The sequence below is a fragment of the Parus major genome, chromosome 2, assembly GCF_001522545.3.
Source record: "Parus major isolate Abel chromosome 2, Parus_major1.1, whole genome shotgun sequence".
NCBI lineage: Eukaryota > Metazoa > Chordata > Aves > Passeriformes > Paridae > Parus > Parus major.
In genome coordinates, this window is record NC_031769.1 from 39,586,158 (window position 1) to 39,605,933 (window position 19,776).

The 19,776-nt window shown below is 40.1% G+C and overlaps 1 long non-coding RNA gene across 2 annotated transcripts in view; it reads left to right on the top strand.

The window, feature by feature from the left end:
- The window catches only part of LOC117243875, a 44,684-nt gene extending 25,297 nt beyond the window's left edge, over nucleotides 1-19,387 (top strand). For both annotated transcript variants that reach the window (XR_004495823.1, XR_004495822.1), the window contains 2 exons: nucleotides 16,635-16,672; nucleotides 18,945-19,387. This is a non-coding gene — a long non-coding RNA (uncharacterized LOC117243875). The remainder of the gene's footprint in view (nucleotides 1-16,634; nucleotides 16,673-18,944) is intronic.
- Nucleotides 19,388-19,776: the final 389 nt, after the last annotated feature.

Sequence of the window (19,776 nt, forward strand, 5' to 3'; positions counted from 1 at the left end):
ATAAAAAAGCCCAGGTGAGAATTAATGCGGGATATCTATAATTTGCTCCTTTTGCAACTAGAAAAACCCTAGACAAATTTACTCTTTTGCCATCAGGCAAACAGAGACTCTCTTTCCTCAGATTCCTCCTTATATTACAAACTCTTTGTAAATATTTTCTTTGGCTTTAAATGCAACATTTAATAGACTTAGTAATTTTTTTTTAATAGTAATGGACACTTTCTTGTAGCTTAAATGGAACAAGTCATGATGCTGTCTTGTATAGGGAATTTGCTTGCTTTGTATAGGGAATTTGGTATGAGACATTTTCCTCATTGTGGTTTAATTCTTTTTTTAGTATTGGAATTTATTTTTTTTTATTTTGAGGTCAGTGAGCATGGAGCAGAATATGTTTTCTTGAAACCCTGCTGGACTTGATGAGCAGTTTTTCTAGTTAATCCTCAAAGCCCTAGTGCCACTTTTCCCCCGTCTTCATGATTTCGGTCCCAGTTTGGCCCACTGCATAACAAAAACAAACTCGAAGGATGTTGTAAATTATATTGGCATGTATGCTCCCTTGAGAGATAATGTGCTGCTTCATCCAAGTCCCAGGGTACCCTGACACCCATCTGCCAGGGAACTCCTCATCTGCCTAATGTGGGATTAGATGCTGTATGAAGCAATTGCTGTTTTTTTTCCCTTTTAAATACATTTTCTGAATACTAAATATCCCTTCCTACACCCACATAGCTTACCTCTTTCATGTTGTTTTATAATAAGTATTCGTTATTAGCATAATAACTGCTTAAAGTGACATCTTACATTGTATTGTCAAAGATCCATGTATTAATATTTCCATAGTTCTGATGCTATGATACACTGTAGTACTGTAATTTTACCACAGATTATTATTTTTATGTCACAGATCTGCCTATTCCATTTACATACCATACAGTGACACCAAAGCTACTGATAGTGGGCTGTTGTGAAGGTTCTGTAAAGCAATGTGTCAAAAAAAGTATGTAAAAGTGTAGCAGACCTCAGAGTGCTTTGATTGCTTCTTGAATTGCTTGAAAACGGAGAATGAGGAAATTCATTCATGCAACAGTCCCCTGTTGTGTTTGGATTTGTTTATTTTAAAATTATTTAGGCCTGTCTTTTTCTTCTAAGCAACGTGAATTGGCTAAGGCCAGTATGCCACTCTTGACTCTATTTTATTACTTATCAAAAAGCCTTTGTGCAAAGATTAACTGTATTTGCTCTCTATTTGCTATTATTGCCCCCCCCACACTGTTCAGTAAGTACCCCAAGCAGTTTTTGATAAGATGACAGAAAGGTTGTCTGGTTTCATTGTTTCTCCTCTAAGAATCTCTTGTATCCTCTGGCGAAATGTTATCTTGTACTTTGTTACAGTAATAGTCCTCAGTGATTCAAAACAGGTATTCTTTTGTCTCCTGCCCTAACAATGCACGTATGGGAGAGCGTTTGTTCTCTTTCACCAGCTCTGCTGCTGCTAACAAAAGCCACGCTGGATCAGAAGAGCAGCTGTCTTTACACCCAGTATCAGTGGATCGCCGCCCTCCTCCTGCATGATGATAAGCGGAGTTGGGGGGGGCTGCAAATGAGCAAAATCATTTTGACTCTTTCCTTGCTCTGTAGGCTACAGACTTCCTTTTCTCTCTGCTGCAAGGCATGTTTCAGTGAGTGGTTAGAGACAGAAACAGTGTGGTACTCAAGCATCTGCGTGCTGTTGTGAGGTGTCCTTCCTGAGGTGCCCCAGTTCTCAGGCAGGGTCTATAAAATAATGTAAAAAATACTCACTTGAGGTGAGGATTTCTTTTGACAATGGCATGCTTATAAGGTGGGTAGAACTGCTAAATTCATACTCTTTGTTTATACATAAAATTTTGAATCTAAGGGACATTCTTCATCAAGCTACTTTCTTTTACCATTGACAGCGTCTTGAAAATGATCTGACTACGTTTCAATATATAATGAAAATGTATCAGTGGATAATGCTATTTTAGCCCTCAGCCTCTTTTGGGGTATCAGGAAAGGGAGTCTGGGAGGAGAGCTTCTTCTATGTGTTGGTTTTTTATTTTTTTTTTTTTTCTTTTCCTTTTCTGGGAAACTTGTAAGAAAGCATTTTACAGATATAATTTGTGGTTAATTGATGATCTCATCCTGAAGTAACTCCACTTCATCTTGAATGTTTCTAAAAAATCTCAGAAGATGGGAAGGTAAGAGAAGAAGGAAACAGTGTTTTGGACCTCCACACTGGCTATCCCAGACACTTGGTCTGGGTTGTGTTTGGCATTGACCCAGATCTTCACATCATGCAAAACCATCTCTCACCCTACATTGGGAATATTCTCTAAAGAGCTATGTGCTCTCCTGGGATGTTCTGTTATCCTAAAGCTCTTCTGTAATGAAAACAATAATGCTAATAGTCATAAAGCCAGAAAGACAGAGTGACTAGGATGGGTTCTCGTTTTGGCTCCCATGATTGTTCTGTGTAAAGTGATGCAAGCCCAGTTAGAAATGCTAAAGAAAAATCTGCCTCAGAATAGCTTTCAACCTAATGATTGTGTCTGTCTCAGAAATTAAAGCACTGGGTTGATGTTACTGCCCTACCTAAGAGCTTAAAATAAGGACTCTGTTGTAAGTACTAACACCCCATAAACATGTGATTGCCACTGTAGAAATAACTTGTGAAGAGCGTATTTCAAGGTCATTTAATGTCTGAGTGGGTGTTGGCTGTTTCACTGAGCCACAGTTATTTGCCAAATACTACTTGAATTTTTCATGAGCAATATTAAGATCACAGTGAGTACAAAAGACACACAGTAAAACAAATGTCACCATCCTCTAAGCAGACTTTGACCAGCCCTGATTGCAGTCTTTGCTAAAAGAGAAAAAAAGTAGAAATGGTATTTTGGTGCACTGCAGCACCTACACAAGGGTTTGTGTTTCCATCTTCTGATCCACCAGGGATGGCAGGTTCTTATTTTAAGGAGTAAACAATTCTAAGAAATGAAAATCTAAATAAAAGAGAGGAACCAGTACATTCTGTAGTTATTGGAATGTATTTAGAGCTTGTTCAGTTAAATTGCTTACAGCTTTAGATATTTGGGTATGATTTCCATCTGTATGGTGTTATTAATTTCAATGGGTCAATGAAAAAGGTCTGTACTTATTTCCATTTGACTAATGAGACTGTTGTGATATTTAGCTGTGCAACAATACACTGCAAGATAGGAAGAGACTGTGTTCATGAAGATCTGGAGGGACCTTCCAGACAGGCAGTTTCTCTAATATGCCTGTTGGTCCTTTCATTTCTCTGATGAGAACATAATGTGCATTTATGATGAAAATCACATCTTCTGTACATTTTCAGTAACTCTAGCAAACTGCCCTGTTGAGAGTGGCTTGTTCCACAGAATTAAAATGCAAATGAGACTATTTATTTCTAATAGAATAGATGTTGTGCACCATAATTCTCACAATACCTGGCTGAACTCTTATACAGACACAGCTCTTAAATGATTTCTGCAGAAAGTTTGCTGAAACCTCATGGAGGAGGACCATGTGTGGCAGTGTTCCTGCCCTGGCTTACTCATTGGTGATCACTAACTCACCTATTAATTTCAAAGAAACAAAGAAAGACCTTCATATTTCATTTCCCTGTTCAATAATAAATTCAAAGGGTTAGGCTGTACTAGTGGTAGGTAGGCTTGGACTGTGATACTGATGCTGGTTGTATTTATTAAGATGATATTATGATGTCAGTTTATGCTTTGCCTTTAACATTCAAAGTGGTTGGAAACAGTGTGTTACTCTTTTCTGTTGATGTAAATCTGAGTGGCTTTGGGGAAAACTGCTTCCCTCTTTCTTACCTGTTCGGGTAACCGATTTATTTGTTTGGGATTCTGGACTTGGAATTGATTTTGTTTATGTGCTTTAAGCTCCTGTGAGGCAGTGACAAACATTGCTGATGTCTCAGAAACTCTGTAGATCTGATTATCTGAAGTAATTCTATTATGTGACCTCTCATTTTCCAAATTTTGAATTTTGTTGCCTATTTTAAGACAGTCTCTAACAGTAGCTCTGAAAGGATGCCGAATTGTCCCCAAACTGAAGCTCTGTAAGAATTTGAGGAAGGGGGAAATCCTAGTTTTCTTTTCCACTAAATGTTTCTATGTCCATCTTTATTATACTAGCTAAAATGAGAAGGAGGTAAAAAGGCTCTGCAAACTCTTTCCAGGTAGCTTTGTGAAACACTTTATTTGGTGTGCTGCTTAAGACTGTACCAGAACAAGCTAAAAAGCTGTGGAGATCAGACAGTCCCAGGTTTACTGAAAAATACAGTGTAATGAGAATTTTTGCTTTAATAATAAATAAGGCTCTTCTCCTTGAGCCACAGACTAATCAAGTGGCGTTTCCAATAGTACTGCTCCTTTGGGCTTTGAATGAGTAGGAGCTTCAGTTAATGTTGAAAGGGTGTGCTGCATCCTCAGATACTTGGCTGCTGTGAAGTACAGAAGTGGCATGTATGGCTTTTGGCAGTGTTAATCACCTGTGCTTGGAGGCCATTTGTGCATGGATTAATGAAGCAAGAGCCAGTGCAGATTGGATCATGAAAATACTCAGATCTAATTATCCATTTATTAATTCATGCTTTTATTGACTACTACAAGATTACATATGGACAGCTAGGATTAGAACCCGAGCTTGCTGGGGGACTGCATTTGGGGGTGTGGGGGAGAGGAACAGTATGGAGTAATGGAGCTAAGTTTTCTTCTTGAGTCTGTTGCTTAGAAAAAATTAGTATTGTTGAAACTACTCTGGTGAATTACTGCTGTCTTCCCTGCTCCTGCACCCTTGGAAGCATCAGAGTTGTCACAGCCAGTTTCCAGCTGGCTCTTGGGTGTGACTCTGGAACACTGTTAGAGAGCTTTTTGCTAATATTTAACACACATTTTTTTCAATAGCTTATTATAGGTAACATTTAATATTTAAATGAAACAAATTTGATTTAAAGAAAAAATGCCATGACAAGCTGTAAAACCATACCTTTTCAACTGTTCTTTCAGAACTTTTCCTATCTCTTTAGTTCCTAATGATTCTTATGCAAAACTTGAAGGGAAAATAACCCCAGCTAAGTTAATTCACTGTCTTACTCCTTATAGTTTAGATACAGGAGGGGTAGCTTTTTGCCTCCTTCCCCCCCTTCACCCTTCCACCCCAGTATTTTACTCACAATCTACTCAGAGTGATTGTGTCTGTGCCCTGCTAGAGTTTAGGCTGAAGGAAGCCTGAGCAGGATGGCAGCAACACTTCTGCAAATGCCTGCTCACACCTGAACATGCTCTTTGCTCTTTGGGAAGGACTAAGATAAAATGGGAAAACACTGGACTCTGTCTAGTAAGTTCCCATGCTGCTCCCTGTGAAGCTGAGAGGAGTAAGCCCAGCACAGTCTAATGCTGTTTGCTTGGGCACGTAGCTGTAATGGTTTTCAACAGTTTCAGATGCTGTCTCATGGCAGCAGACAGCTCTTTTCCATCCAGAATACAAGCCCCTTTTTCTTCCTGTCTACTCCTATATAGTCAGCACATCTACCATATGTGCCCCACCTTGCAGGTGTTTTCAAATTTGCACAATCCTTTTACTTGACCTGCTCTATATTCTGAACCTTTTCCCTCCTCTGGTAAATACTAGTTATATTGAATTTGGAGTAAACCCCTTGTCTCAACACTATCTGTATCTCAGGCTGAAAACCTGAGCTTGCTGCTTTTGAAATAGAGCCTCTAACATGGCTTGCTTAAGGTGAAGATGATTTTCTAGCTTGTTGTTTGCATTTTTTCCCCCTTTTTTTTTTTGGCTATTTTTTTTTTGTTTGTTTGTTTTCTCAGTTTCTTGAGGTGTTGGTGAACTTGAGTAACTTGTAGCTGCATAAAACATGCTGCATTACAATATGGACAATTTGCAGCATTAAATTTCAGTGGCTGGCTAATAGATATGAAAGGGGTGGAAATATTTGGAGTGATCTGGGTAATCTCAGCAGTCCTTTGCCAGAGCAGTGCTGTGTGTTTTAGAGGCAGGATATCTGCAGCCCTACGAATCCTCACAGCGCTGGGCACTGCTGAGTAGCCTGGCCATCATCACGTAAGCCATTCCCCCAGTCCCTCAGCCCTGAGCAAGCCAGAAGGTGAGGGTGAATCTTGGTGGTGGCTGCTCAATTTGTCCTTTGCAGAAAGGAAGAGGAAACAGGAAGGCCTGGGACTGGAAGAGGTAATCCCAGCAAGAGGGTCACAGCCGACAGTTTAGACAAGGATCTCGATGTTGACCTGGACTTCCATAATGATCCATTAGAGCTGTGTGAGCCGGTTTTATGCCCATACTGCTGTAAAATAGAAGGATAAATGGCACACACCAGAAATTCTCTGTCTTTCCACTGGCAGCATTCTGTCTGTTTTATGGAGGTACATGGCTGCAAAGCAGTGGAAAAATTGACTTTACTACACATCATTACAAATGTCTCCTGTCTCTGCCCAGGTCATAGAAGGGGGGAGAAGGAGATGACTTTGAATTTGGACTTTTTTGTCCCTCAGAAAGCCTAAAAAAACCAATGTTTTTTTCTGTTTATATTTAGCTCAAGAAAACTTCTCACACTCTTCTTGGTTATTTTAAAAACCTTTCTGATTTTCAGTACCAATCAGTAGAGAACTTGCAGCTATTTTAAATAATTGTTTTATTGTAGTTCCTATATGGGAACTGAAAGTCATGTTTCAAGGTGGTTTCTGTCTGAACCTCTGCCTAGCATAAACATGGGTTCATTTGTTAAAATAGGGTTCAGTGTATTGAAGAATTCAATTTGTACTCCTTTGCATATCCCTTAATTAATATTTAGCCAAAATTTTCATATTTTGTTACTTGCTATGTGGAGATGTCAGGCAGTGAGTTTCAAGAAGGCAATAATAACTGGATTTGTGTGTTTAAAACCTGATGTCTTGGTGGCTTCTATGTAGTGATTTGGTAGTATTGAATTTTATATTAGAGGCTTTGGTGGTTCTGAACTTCTCTTTCAAAGGTGGGAATCTGCAAGTAGTATCTTCTAGTCCTGTCTTCAGTGAACTTTTGCATGCTGAAGGCGCTCACTTAGATGTTGCTGGGGTTGAGCTGGGATTGCTGGGCCCTCCTGAGAAGTGGGCTGCTTCTCCTTCCTTATATGAAAAAAGACATGGTAGAAGAAAAGGTGTGTATTATGATGACTTCAGGAAAAAAAATAATACCTAAAACAACCTCACTGCCTTTTATATTCCTGAATTCCTAGGCACGAACTAGCAGCGGGATTCAGGCACTCCTTGAATCTCCTCCTGCAGAGGGTTAGGTGCTGGCTGGCTGAACCCCTCTGCCCTGGCTTTCCAGTAATGCTCCTGGACATCAATTTCATGTGTGTCAGAAGCAATACAAGGGAAACAGTTTGTCCTTGTGGCAGAAAGCATTCTTGAGAGGCTCTTCACTGCATAGGCCCTCACACTTATGTTTTGACAGTATCTCTTCTCACACTGTCATGTTCTCAAAGTCTTTCTTGCTTGAAGATTCTTATGTAAGGAGCATGGAACTGAAATAAATGCTGAGGGCCAAACAGGTCCTGACTTGATCAGCACAGAAACACATTGTCTTGCTTGTCTGAGAATGGCCTTTTTTGCTTCCCTGGCTAAATATATGACATGTCTTCCTCCAATGCCGATACAAGGCTGAGTATGTCCACACCTTTTGTAAGCATACTGTCTGACAGTGCTGGCTGGCAGAAAGAAAAGGCCTTTGGCTTATCATCATTGATGGTGAAGTGTCCTGGATACAGAGGAGCTGAAAGATGGACTATTAAAGGTCTGATCGTCTTGGCCTAGATGACTGCCCACTGGACTTTCCTTGGGGATGTGATGAAACACCATAGTGTAACCCACGTGCTTCTGCTTGGAAATCTGAACTTCTAGGCATGAATAACACTGGAATTAATCTTCAACTGTTGCCATCCAGTATTCAAATATTAATGTGGCTGATCAGAGCGAGGCAGTGCAACCATGGTGGTCTTTCAAAATAGCATATCACACAAGTGACATTTCCTAACATGAGTCAATATTTGTTTTCTGTAAAGAAGCGTTCTAAAATTTTACTTCAAATTGCCAGGCTAAATGGCTTGTGCTGGCCCAACCCCTGCACAGAAAACAGTGCATCTGTGCTGAACAGCAAATACCAAGAATGAGCATTTGGAAGGGGAAGGAGTAGTAATGGAAATACAAGAAGATCCCCTGGAGGTGATGAAATTTCTGAGATGCTGCACGTTTAGCAAGAACTGTCCTTTCCTTTGTCAACCATGCAACACATATAGCACTGGGAAAGAAACAGCACTAGGATCTGAATGAAGTGATCCTTCCAGGGAACAAATGACCTGGTGGTCCTCAGAGTGGCAGGTGAGACAGGCCATATGCCAGATTTATTGCATGCTTTGAACTGGAAAGTTTTGTGTAAGTTCATGAACTATGGCACAGATCAAGATTTTTTCAGCCTTTTTACTGAAAGGCAAGTGTCACCTCGCGTTAAATAATCTTGGATCTGTTTATTTTTTTGGGTTGCCATAGAGGAAGCTTGTGCTGTAGGAGATTATGGCTTCTCTTCCAGATCACCTCTTGGGTTGCATAGGGAGCTGGGGAAAATATTTTTCTCTCATGGGGCTCTGTTTTTCCCATCTGTAATGATGCTTAGAGATTTTATTTAGCAAAGTTTCTCTGAGTAACTAAGAGAAAGTGGCATGCAAAACTTCAAATCACTACGTTTTAAATAAATTAATTAAAAAATCCCAGAACAATACTGTCTTTGCTTGTTCATGAAGCTGCTAAGATCAGATTTTAGCGTAGTGCAAAAGTTATCCTCTTGTATGTTATCAGGACTAAAATATTCTTTGAGGAGAGGGAAGCTGTACTCTTCAATATGGCCATAACTATTTCTCAAGCATGGAAAATATCCCTTTTCTCATCTCGTCCACAGTATAAGGTCTTTATGCAACAAGTTGCATATTTCAAAACACAATTTCCTAACTCTCATTAAGCTTCAAGAGACAGAGGTGTGTAGATAAGTACAGGATGAGGCACCACAAGAATGGATTCAGCTGTAGGTAAGAGAATCAAGCCTTTTAAAATAAAACTACATGAACAGAACAGGGAATATGACAGGCACAGGAGAAGAAGTTGCTCCCTGCCAACTCACTTTTTGCAAATCTCAAATTAATGTTAGGGTGTGAAATGCACACCTCTGGGAGTTGTTGAGAGAGATCTTCCTGTCCACCACATCAAGCAGAGCCACAAGTGGAATAACTGGTGGTCACCAAGCATCTTTCCCACAGGCTGGCATGAAGCAGCAACAATCCTCTTTATGATTCACATCATAGATATTTGACAGAAATCTCAATTTTTGGCTCAGCTACAAAAATTACTCTGATCAAGGGTCTTCCTCTGGTCTGACTCTGCTTGGACTTTGGTATTTTCTGCCATTTGGTTTGTTCCCACTGAACCTCAGGTCTGGATTCCTTTCCAAAGGTTCTTCAGACAATTGGTACCTTTGGACATAGTCTCAGCATTTCTTCTGCATCCAAAATAATCAGAGCTGAGACTCACACCCACATTGCCACAACTCATTGTCGTTTTTTTAGCCAGATTTCAGTGCCAGATTTGTGAATGGTCTCAGTTTCCATGACTTTCAGATCACATTTCTCATCTATTGTAATTTCAGCCTCTCCAGGCCAGTCATTAAGGGTTTAGGGAGAGAAATTTCTCTACCAACATACTTTTTTCCCCCTCTATTTCTCCCTAAATGTTGCAAGCCTGACACTTTTGTCCTGCTGTGTTTGATTCTGAAAACTTTCTCTTCCATGTTCACTGGAGAAAATGGGGTGTTGGCTGGGAAGACAATGGTGGAGGAAGAGGGTATCCATGCTTTTATTCAGAATGGCATTCAGCACACTGGAATTGCAGTTTCAGGGAAAGTCCTGCTCAGCCCCAGCCGGGAGCAAACCTGCTCAAGGCTTGGGAGCCTTGAGGGAATGGCTGAAATTGCCTAAGCAGCTTATCAGCTAAAGCAGCTAAAAATTGAATATATCTTTATTGACTGTTTTTTAACTGGTGTTTTTCTTTTCCATTCTGTTTGAGGACTTACACCTTGTTCAAATTCAGGCAGGTTTTTGTTTAGACACATTCCTGACACAAACAGTAAATTTTTGATGTGTCATACTTATTGTCAGACCCAAAGCAGGGCCACAGTGGCGAGTCTTTACTGGAAAAGAGCTTTCCTCAACCACACATTTCCCTGTAACCTCTTTCTCAAAACTGCCTACAATATTATGTCTGGAAACCTTTTCCTCCCCCCCAAAATCAGGCTGCAGTACATATTTAATACATTTACAACCCCAGTTTCCCACTCAAGGGGGTCAAACTTTTGCAGATTTATTGGTGATTGAAAATGAAATCTTATGTGGGGAAGTACCAAGTAACCTTGGTAACAAGCAGAGCTGTACCCCACAGCACTCCAAGCTGACACCCCCCACCTCCCTCTTGTGCCTTTTCTTGCTGCTTTATTTAGCTCAAGGTTTCTTATGATTGAGCCAGTTCCTGTTCTCAGCTGAAGTCAGTGACAAACTTCTTGCTGGCTTTGGGGCTGGAGTGTTCATTGCTTGATAAAATGGGAACACACTCAAGGGATCAGTCCAAGGGTCACAGAGCCCAGCTGGCTGAGGCCACCGCAGGGTATTGTGCTGCTGAAAAATACAGAGCAGAGTCGGGTGTGCTGCTCTGTTTTGTTTTAACTTCATAAGCATCAGTTCATTTTAAATAGTCTGCTTTTTTTTCCTTTTTTATTTTTTTTTTTAACACTGAAAAGAGTGCCATTGCTGGAGGTGTTGTAAGCAGGAAGAAGATAAGTTGTTTGATGCTGCACATGACACAAAGCTTGGGGTAATGAAGGAATGGGTATGTTTCAGGTCAGCATGAGTTCAGGCAATGAGGTCTAAATAGCTACTGGAATGGCACAATTTATCATTGTGTGAGAGAGAAGATTTTGGTTGCTAGACCCATTTATCTATGATCTATGTGCCTTCTGAAATCACACGGCTTTATTTACCATAACAGAAGTTTAGATATAAACTTAAATATATTTTTTAAACATAGTGGGAATTTAGTAGCATACTATGATAACTTTATCTTAAAGTGTGAAGGTGTGGAAACACTGGAAATCAAGGTAAAGTATTGGAGACTAAAGCAATGCTTTATGTGTAAATGTGTAAATCTTTTCTGTGGCAATTTCCTTGTGGCATTGAAGTGATATAGAAACATATGGCATTCTTTCCATTTGACAAGACTTTTTTGAAGCTAGTGTGAGTTATCCTGCATTTGCCATAAGCCAGAGAAGAACATACATGCAACGGGTTTATGTGAATCAACAGAAGTGCAGCAACTATTTGTAAGACTAAGCCCTTACTAAAGTCACATGCCATGTCACTGGCTACTGGCCATGGGCTGAAATGGAGAGTTTTGATGAATACAGTCAAAGACTACAATTCATTGAATATACAAAAATGTGGTGAGTTGGGGTACTTCAAGATACAGACTAGGTGAGCCTTTTGGCATATTTAATTATTGATGTAAGTTTACCTCTGCAAAGAAAAAGGGGGAAAGTGTATTTATAGAGCTAGACTCTAGGCTTCTTTTTTTGATGATGGTTTGTGCCATGTAATGTCATCATAAGGTAAAACTGAAGCCCTCTCAATATCACATTGATTAGCAGAGGAATGAAAGATAGAGTTGGTGGGGGCTGTTATTGATTAACATAGCAGAGTAAAGGAGGGTTTAAACATACAGAATAGTTAACAGAAGAAAATATGCTTATATAAACAGTGATGAAAGAGGTGCAGTGCAGGGCAGAAGGTAGGAGTTAGAGTTGCATTGATGCAGAGATAGCTGATGATGAAGAAATGCTGGAGGAGAATGCCATTGACATTCCTGAGTGGTTCTCAGGTTTGGTCTTGTTTTTAAAATGTGCTTTCAAAATAGGCTTTTAGCAATGCCACAGGATTATTTTATTGCTGTCATTTGTATGCACTATTCAGCTGCAGCTTTCCATATGTGCTAGAACAGTGAGCTGGGACTGGGGCTGGCACATGGGAGGTTCCTGCAGCATTCAGAAGGAGAGGAGACAAGAGGATTGAATGACTACTACGGCTGAGAAGAGGGAAAATGTATCAGTAACTTTGGGAAGTATTTCATATGGGGGGAAAAATTTTTTCCCTATGGATCGGTATCTGCCTGGCTTGAGGCTGGAAGAGGGGACAGGGCATGCTGATATAGAACTGCAGGTGTTTCTTTGAGAAATTTCTGGAAAGTTTAAGTGGTATGACAGGTTTATTTAGAAAAAAAGACATGAGTAATGTGGGAGGAGCCTGCAACACAAAAAATTTTTCCTAAAGTCATAATTTTGATTACTGAGAGCCTGTCCTGAAATCCTATTAGGAGTAATATTTCGTATTGGATAAGGAAATGTGTCAAAGTTTTTTGGGGGGAGAAAAGATATTCTTACACTACTGTAAAGGTAAATCAGCAAAAATACACGACATAGCAGAATTTCTAAGTTAAATCAATAACTCTACACACTAAAGTAGTGCTTTGTAAGCTAAAACTGCTCCACACATCATACTAATCCATTGAGAGTGTTGAGAGTTTAGGAGATTGGTTATACTGTCTGCAATATCAGTAAAATACAGTATTAGGTTACATATGCCTGCTAGGGCAGGCGTCAGTAAATAAGTATATGATATTAAAAATTTGATACTTCTAAGTCATTCTTTGATAGCAGAATATGTGTATCGGCATGTTGCATTTACCTTTCTGGTATGTGAGACGAGTGAAAAAGCAGTCCTTTGGTAGAGTTAACAGGCAGCTTTAAGCATTTACTGGTGTGTGGATGAAACTGAAGATTAGTGCTGTAATAGGAACAGGAGTTGGAGGGCTGACATTAGTTTTCAGAGGTCTCTGGGGTGCCTTACCTGCAGCTAGAGAGGCTACATTTGCCATTAATTTTTAAATGGTGAATGAGCTGGGCTGAATCCACTCCTTGCTCCCTGCTGCACTGGGTCTTAAGGAAGCAATGTGTGCTGCAGGAGGTGCATCCTGGCCAGAATGGCAGGGGCTGACTGCTCTGTTCCCACAGTGTTTATGTCCTTGAAAAAGATAGACTGGAGTTTCACTGGTTACCTTGGGGAAATCTAGAGGGTCTGTGTAATGAATAAGTGCATCCTTTAATTGCAGTGTTGACCAGTCTCTGGAGTAGTCTCCTCTGAGGAGGAAGTACCAGCTGCTTTTGTGCTTTAAGGCTGCAATGAGCAGAACTCTGATGGAGAAGGCAGAATCAGAATAATACCAGTATCTATTTCCTTCAAATTTTATTTTTTTTCAGCTCTTCATTGCTTAGGAGTAATCACGTACTGCTTGTGGCGCAGGAAAGGGCCATGCAGGGCCTGAGCAGACACCTTTCCGTCCACAGCACTGCTCTGTGAGCACCACCAGCCACTTCAGATCTGCTGTGTGCCAGGGGCTTGCACTTCTTATGGTGGAGATCCTATTCCTAAAGAAGTTACATGTTGTAGCACGGCATTCACTCGGTGTGTTGTCCTAGCACTCCTGGAGTTGTGCTTAGCTGAGCTTGGATTTCTGTCTAGAAGTTACAGTTCTTTTGGGTTTGTACTTTGCTATACCCGTTGTGCTTTGCTTGCTGATGCAGGGCAGCCAGCTTTATCCAAATCATTGGAATTAAAATTCTCACACTGTGTTTTTGTTCTTAAAGTGTATGCATGCAGTAAGAATTGCCTGTTTTATTATTCTCAATGGTACTCACCAGCTCAAGTCCCTGAAGGGTTATTGGCATTATATTTGAGCCAATTATTTTTATTTAGAAAATTATACTTATTCATCCAATGTAATATTAAGTTACCAGGCTCGATGTTTTTCTCTTCCTCTAGCCTATATTTGCTGAGCTAGAACTGGGAACATATGCATCACATTCCTTTTTACTTGGTGGGCCTCAGAGTCTAAATTGGGACTTCTGAACTGCTCTTGAACACTGGGAAACCATATGTGGCATTGTGTTGTTTGAACGACATTCAAAACCAGAGGGTTTGTGTGAGCATGGAACATGCATCATTGTTCAACTTATGCATGTGTACAAGAAGGCTGAGAATGAGAGACAAGAGCTACAGCTTTTCCAAAATACAAAAGAACAGGAAAAAATGTCTTTCCAGATGGACTATATGGGAAAAAAATCTCCAGAGCCGGTGTCTCCTACTACATACCTTGGCTTGATGGTTCTGGAAGCAACGGGGCACTTGCAGCACATAACTGGGTCTGGAACTGGCCCTCCTGTTTGCAGTTTTATGTGATACAAGAAAGCACAGTGAGAAAAGCTCTCTTCATTCCCCACAGATGGGGTAACTCCTGTGGTTGGGAAAGAATTGTTCCAGGGTATAGGTAATATACGCTGTCATTTCAAGGAGTTAAAAGCTTGGTGTGTGAAGGATAAGGGTTACTTTAAAGAAGGGTTGAAAAGTACATTTTGGACAGATTTTTGAGCTTCAGAATGTTTGTGCTTCTGTTATAATTGCATAAACAAATTTTCTAAGTTTTGTTTGTTTTGTTATTTATACATCTTCAAAAACTTTCAATGAAATAAATTAATTATTAATAATTTCAGTTTAGGAAATAAAAGTGAGGGGAAACAGGCCAACTTTTAGAGGAGGAATGGTAAGGCCAGTGAAGTCATGCTATTGAGTCCTAAAAGAGGTGGAAAATGAGGAAAAAAATAGCCTCCTGATGATACCAGATCAGAAAGGATAGCTGAGGTGAGGATGTGCTATGGGACTGCAAAACAAACTCACCATAGAGAGTGACTGAAGGATAACTTGCCAGTTGAAATTCAATGTTGACGAACATAGAAGAGTGTAGGGGAAGATAAACAATTCTAAATTGAAATACACAGTGATGGAATCCAAATTATCATTTGGAAAGAGACCTTGGTTTATAATAGTTGTATAAAAATATTTGCTGAATGTACTGTAGGAATGAGAAAAATAAAAAAAACTGAATACTGGGACTGATTGGTAAAGAAATTGTGAACAAAAAGAAAAGTCTTCATGCTACAGCATAAATGCACAATACACATCAATATTGCATCCTTGCTCCATCATTTTAGAAAGGATGCAGAGGAAGGGGAGATAATACAGGAAATACTGATAAAAATGTAGAGTGACTCCCATATGGAAAACAGCACTTGGGTAGGAAGAAACAAAGGTCTATGAACTCTCAAGTGGCATGGAGAAAGCAAATAGAAAATTCACTCTCCCATGCCATGGGAGCTAAGCAGCCTCAAGAGAATGGTTAGGTGACAGTTTTAAAGCTAGCAAAAAGGACTTCCTGTAGCTCTGAAATTGCCCTGGGATATTATAGATGCCAAGAATTCCCTTGCCGACAGGGATGTTTGGACATACCCCTTAAAGAAAACTCTCCCAAAGGCTGTTGTACACAAAAATGCAGCTCTGGTTCAGGGAATCATCTCACAGAGATTGCTGGGATAGCTGGGAGCTGGAGAGTCCCAGAGGGTGGGACAGTGGGACTGGAGAAGGGGCTGAAGCTGTTTGCAGGTGCCTGAGGAGGAAAAAGTGAAAGTTGTGAGTGTGATAGGATGCTTGACTTCCTCAGTCTCTGAGCCTATCCCATCTGTCTCTTTCCATGCAATTACACCCACCCTGTGCCAGGGTATTGTTTAAATACATGGCAAACAAGCTCCTACCCTAAAAAGCAATTTGAGCTTTTGTGGAGGGATTTCAGTGAGTTTTCTTGCAGAAGAGAAAGGCAGAAGGATTTTAAAAAAGAGAAGTCTGAGATGGACAAAACCAGGTTCTGGGTGAAGTCCTAATTTACAAAGCTATTTTACTAATTTTGAAGGGTCTTTTTGTCTTAATAGCTGTATACATATTACATTAGTGTGTCACCCACATGTGAATAACAGTGATGTTGATGTCTGACAATAATCTCCAAACTGTGAACATCTTTCTATCCAAGCATTTGCTGTAGCTTTTCAGAGACTGAAATGCAGCTGACCTGAATAAAACCTGTCTACTGAAACACCTGATTTTCTTTTCTTTGAGGGTATTGTAATGTGTGCAGTGTATGTGCTAAATACGTTGCTTTCTAGTTGGCTCTCCACGTAATGTTGGATTGCAGCAGACTGCTCTCTGTCACACCTGATGACTAAACCTGTCTCACCCACGCCATGGGAAAGTACTGGTGCATTGAGCCTTCTTAGAATCAAGCTTTAGGTTGTCCTCAGATTTCAAATCTCCTGTGCACTTTTTTTAATATCTCCTCTAACTCAAGAGATACAAGCACAAATGGATTCCAGGCAACAATTAATCAGATAAGTATTTATTTATTTAACTCAACCTATAGAATTATGCTGGCAATAGCTTGTTGTTTGTTTGTTTTTTTTTTTTTTTTTTGAGTTAGACTTTTATTGAGCAAAAGACTATAGTTTAAACACTTTTCTCTCTTTTTCAGGCATCTGCATTGAAACATTCTGGATTTTATTAAACATGGTAAGAAACTCCTACTTAATTATACAAAAAACAATCAGTTAAGAGCTGTCTGCTTTGTTTACCTCCTGATATGTTCAAAGTGGAAATATGGCTGAGGAAACTAGATGCATTTAATTCATGTTGTGCACTTTAAAACAGGATGGAGACACAACTAAAGCAAACATACATTTCAACTATGTGGTAAGCATTTACTAGCACAATACTAAGAAGTGGGTCAGAATTGGCTGTAAGCTGGGAATGAGGGTTCATCAGAAATTGCAGAATGTCTGTCTGCATGATGGAGGGAAATTTTTTCAAACAATCAAAAATAAGCTCCTTTTAAAAGGCCATAGGCAAGCCTGCAGTGGCATACTTGATGCTGTAAATGTTGTCTAGGAGATCCAGGGTTACCAGAGTATGGGCAGGTAGCAATAAAAAGCCAGGTGATTGGGAAGGATGCACTGTGCTGTGAGGGGAAAATCTTGTATTATAAATGTTGCTTAAATATGAAGTACTTCAACCTAATTGAGAGGAAGGCTTTAGTCTTGCTGGCATAGCTGTGTCAGGTAAGGAATTATTATAGTTTTGTAATCATTGCTATGCTAGCAAAAGCCCTAGAATGCATGAATTTAGACCAGGGGGAAAAAAGGCTTTTTTTGTTGGACAACTCAATTTGCTCATGGAAATGTTTTTAAACTATACCTGCAGATGGCCTTTTTGAAAGTATAAATTGTCTATGTTTGTATAACTATATCGACACACCATTACAAGAGTCTACAAGGACTTGTTGAAAAGAAATCATCCATATGAAGCTAAAGACAACAAATAATCCTTAATATAAATTGACTAGTTCATATTACTGGACATGCTATATAAAAGGGAAATCCAGTGACACCCCAATTTTTTTTTTTTATTTTTGATTAGGTTTGGGGATTTTTTTAGCCATTCCTCTCGACATGTGGTCATTTTTCCTAAAGTTCGAACTAAGCAACATTCAAGACATCATCATGCAGATGTTTTTATCTCATTGGGCATTTATTGTCTCTGAGGGTCTGGTGGGGCTTGAGCCAGGAAGTCCCAGAAAACCTTGCTTGTGGACCGTGAGAAGTACTGCTTTCTTGGGCAGCACTGAGGGAGTCTCTCTTTGAAGACTCCCTCCCACATATGTATACTGGGCTTGAAGCCAAGCCTCTCTTCTGTAAAGAAACCTTGCTAAAATTTCTCATTTCATGCCCCTTTATGGAGAGAGAGGGAGTGTGAGGGGGAGAGAGGAGGAGGTACGTGCCAAGAGTATTGAGAGAGCAGAGCTGAGTAGACTCTTCATTTTGTGTGTTTGGGGACAGCGGGGCAGCAAGGAAGAAGAAGGCTTTATATTAATTAGTACCATATTTGCCATCCCTCCCTCCCACCTTAAAAGTGATAAGTTGTCCTCCTCCTTTCCAAACCACATCTGTGTTTTTTTAGACAACGGTTTTTGTTTGAGTCCTTTGAACTAGCAGAGACACTTGAAATAAATGCACTTATAAATGTGCCTCCTGCCAGCCTCTGTCTAGTCTGCATATGGATACTTAAAAGAGTTGAAGGATATGTCTTATGTATCTTAGAAAAATGCTAAGTTCACAGTGGTGGCACCTGAAATGGCTTTATTCTTGCCTCCCTCTTAGAGCACAGTGGAATTGCTAGTGTATTATTTGATAAACAATCACCAATTAGTTGTTCCAATCCTCACTAATTCAGCAACTGCTCTCCAGGGCCTCCAGGCAGCTTGTATGCCAGTTCATGTGCTCGCCCCAGGTAGCTCTGAACTGAAGGAGTTTCCTTAATTGCTTTTGCTGTTATGTCTGTTTTAAAGGTTTTACTGCTCCTGTTGATGAGCTGGGTGGTGTATTACAAATGCATGTTTGCTGTCTTACCTTTCCCCAGTGTGCTGTTAACAACACAAGTGGCATAAACCATAATGCTGGTGGGTAAAAACACCCACTTTGTGCACCAAATGGAGGGTGATCTTGCTGATTGGAGGCTGACAGGTGTGATGCTGCTTCACTTCCTCCATCTTTTATAGGTTTGGGTACTGCTGGGTCTCTCCATGGACAGCCCTGTTGCCCCTACAGTATGCCTAGATCACAGATAAATCAGATATCAGTCATCTGCTGATCACAGAATGGCGCAGGACCAGGAGATGAATTAGTCACCCTTGATCTTAAAGATTCTTGCAAATTCTAATGAGCTACAAGCTGTGGATGGGAGAAGTATCTCCTTGTTAACGCTCGTTCCTTATTGTTTTGTCTTACAGGTGTCTGTCACTGATTACAAAATCTGCTGCTGAAGCAACTTCTAGATGTGGTGGAAGACCTATGGTTGTGGATCCTTTGCACATATAAATGTTATTGTGTGTGTCTGTTTGACCATGGTAGGATATTTAATGTATCATAGAAACAAGTTTTGTATCTCCAGTTTCAGTGTCCCTCTCATCTTAGATCCTTCCTTTCAAACATTTTCCCATGTTTCAGCCTTTAAAAAAAGAAGAAAAAACCCCCAAACCTTGAAAAATTGTAACACACTATGAAAAGTATACACTATTGTCATCCTCTGGGGAAAAGGGGAACTTTACTGTGTCTGCTGTTGTTGTAAGTATTGTGGTGTATAGCATGCTAAGTAACTGCTCAGTCAAATGTCAGTGTGAATTCAGAAATCCTCAGTAGAGGAAATAAATAAATATTTTTATTTTCTCTAAAAGCTTCCCTGTAAAATTTTTCTGAAGATTTTCTTCATGAGACAACACATAAAAAGCATTTGAGTGCCCTTTCACTTCTCATCCTGATGGCAGGCTTGTTGGGACTTTTGGCCAAGTGCTCTGAATCTATTGTAAGCCTCCACAGAAATGAAGCCCATGTTGCTAACCTGGGATGTGCCTCATCTGCGATGAGCAGAAGGCTTGAGTAATAGATGTTTATGTTTGAAGTGACATTTACCCCTTTATCAGTACCTTGAAAGAAACTGCAGGCAACTGATGTGAAATGCTGCTCACAATATCTGGGCAGAAAGTTGGGCAAAGATTTTCCTCTGAAGTTTTTCAGCTAGACCCCTTCCCTTCCCTTCCCTTCCCTTCCCTTCCCTTCCCTTCC